Genomic DNA, 2,783 nt, shown 5'->3' with positions numbered 1-2,783 from the left:
TCACCTGAAAGTGACAAACTAAAACATGTTCATTATTATCATCACTGCTTAATCAACACACATCTCTCTCTCTCTCTCTCTGTCTGTGTTTGTGTGAACAATCCTTTCTTAAAAGCAGAAAATGACATTGTAGTTGTTTTTCGGCTGATCAACACAAAACCTTTTTCCTATGATTATTTCTCTTCGTCTACAATGTAGTAATTTGTCTCTTTTTTTTTTTTTTTTTTTCACAATAGCTGGTGGTCTGCAAAATCACCGCTCTCACTCACAATCAGAGGCAATCACTTTTGCACAGTGCACAAAAACACTGTGATGTCAGACACATTCACACTCACTTTTTCATCTGCATAAATAAATCATATGGCTGGAGATATGTGCCATGGTGATCCATAAGCATGATCACCAGTTTATTTAATTATTTTTAATCCAACAAAACAAATAAACAAAAACATGATGCTGATGCTACACACACACACGAGTCAAGGTGCAGAAAAACTGCTCATGGAAACGCTGCACACTCTCTGTTTCCCTCTCTTTGAGTAGTTCTCAGACAGCTCTTGATCTGATAATGTGTAGCTTGCTCATCAGCTCAAAAAACAAAAACAAAACTGCAACGCGACATCACACAGTAGTTGCATGCTCTGCCCACAGTGGCAAAGTCTTACACTTACATATTCAACACAGCTTCTCCATCATGTACTTTTAGATGTTTCATACAGGGTTGAGCATATTAGTTGTTTTCACAGGTGTGCTCTACATCCCAACAATGGTTCATAATAAGACGAAAGTCTTCCACACAGGTCAAGTGCCTCTATGCACTTCATTAGTTGAAATATTTACCTATATCACTTCACCTCACATGTCATCGTACTGAATTTAAGCAACCACAAGCGTAATGTAGATGACTTTTAACAACTATCCACCTCAATTACGTCTATGGTCTGGCACACAGGCTGAAGAGTTAACGTTTTGTGTCAGCAAGGGGTGGGGGGACAGCCATTCACCAGAGCATATCTTAAGTGCTGCTGATGTGGGCTGGCCTTCTCCACAGCTCTCCAAGGCTGGTGTGTTTTCTGAAAACTTCTAACATTTGAATCTCTTCCATTTATAAGCCTGCGATTAACCGCACGGCTCAGGTCCGCGTGACCGCGCTCGCGTGAACCCGCGCAGCTGTGGAGCCGTCGCTCTCTCTCTTTTTTACATAAATACTTTGTGCTGCCAGGAGCAAAGTCCAGCACAAACGTCTGTCTCCCTCCGACTCACTCTTGGTTGCTTAGAAACCCATGATAACAACAACAGTCGGTGTCACAGACCACATGTTCTGCTCCGCACACACTCACACAACAACAACAACAACGACGACGACGACGACGACGACGACAACAAAAACAACACAAAATAGGCCTATCGTCCAGCACAATCTGGACCCCGCGGAACTTCTCAACGCCCCACAAAGCGGCGGAGAACTCACCTCTAGCCACACAAAGTAGCGAGGAACCTCTTGCTCCACAAAGTAGCAAGGAACCCGGGTATCGCTACACAAAGTAGCGAACTTCTCAACGCCTCACACAGTGGCGGAGACTGCACAACGACACGGTTATAGAGTCGGCCTCTTCTCAACGCCTCACACAGTGGCGGAGACTGCACAACGACACGGTTATAGAGTCGGCCTCTTCTCAACGCCTCACACAGTGGCGGAGACTGCACAACGACACGGTTATAGAGTCGGCCTCTTTAAACTTACTTGGCGTTGCTTAGAGTGTAATATCAGCCCGAATCCCGCCGACCGTCATTCATCGAGGAGAAAGGACAGACCGCGAATCCACAGGAACTTCCTGGCTGACGTCAGTCTGTCAGCGTGCCTCTCCTCCCCTCGGTGAATGCGATTCCAGGGCTCCGGCATCGAAGGACCAATTAATGATAGGTTTGTAGCTTGAACCCATCCGCTGGAACGTTAAAGGCAATATAATTACACTGCAAAGCAAGACACAAGTAGGCAAGCTTCTTCATGTTTCTCGTGCACGGGAGAGAACCGGACAGGCACCGTTCCTTCGCTTGACCCCAGTAGCTCTCGTCCGTTCTCCCATACACTGTCCTTTTATTGAGGTTACATGAATATGCATAGGTTCATTAACATACGACGTCTACATACAAACAAAGAGTACCTTGCCTGTGTGTGTGTGTGTGTGTGTGTGTGTGTGTGTGTGGGGACTGCTGATCAAAGGGTCAAACATCCTTGGTCAGGAAGAGGGTAGCCTCCCCCTCACCCTAGATGGTTCATCCTAGATAACACGGTGAGGAAGTCCTGCAGTTCATCTAAACAAAGAGCACCTAGACTAGAACAGACGTAGCTACGTTAATCCTACCATAAAACAATAAGACACGGTATGACCTCTCATGCTCCCAAAGTGCTGTCTAATACACACAAAGTTTGCAGACTATCAAGGATCAAAACCTCTACCAATCTACAACTAATTACAAAACTCCAAGCATATATAAGTAAATATTTCTAAGCATAAATGACAATCAACAATACAAATCTAACATAAATAGACTGGCATTTTGCTTCTTCCTCCACATAGACTGAAAATTCCAACTTACTGATTGTGTGTTTTCCATGTCTGCCTTCAGTTATAATTTGGATCTCCAGCTACTTGAAGTCCTTAATGTTGGGGCAACATTTCTCCTTCCACATCAGCCGACCACTGTTACACAGCCAAGATGGACAGTTCTCCTTCTAAAGTCAAGGTTTTATTTAAACCACTCCACTCCAACAGTGAAAT

At 44.5% G+C, this 2,783-nt stretch overlaps 1 long non-coding RNA gene across 1 annotated transcript; it reads right to left on the bottom strand.

The window, feature by feature from the left end:
- Positions 1–550: 550 nt before the first annotated feature.
- LOC308390074 lies at positions 551–2,541 on the bottom strand. The gene is made up of 2 exons (XR_013970389.1): positions 1,731–2,541; positions 551–1,610 (listed from the first exon to the last, which is right to left on the bottom strand). It is a non-coding gene; the product is annotated as an uncharacterized lncRNA (long non-coding RNA).
- Positions 2,542–2,783: the final 242 nt, after the last annotated feature.

Source organism: Rhamphochromis sp. 'chilingali', assembly GCF_963969265.1.
Source record: "Rhamphochromis sp. 'chilingali' genome assembly, chromosome: 21".
Lineage (NCBI taxonomy): Eukaryota > Metazoa > Chordata > Actinopteri > Cichliformes > Cichlidae > Rhamphochromis > Rhamphochromis sp. 'chilingali'.
The sequence above is the reverse complement of the archived record's forward strand: the minus strand, read 5'-3'. Positions and strand labels throughout refer to the sequence as shown.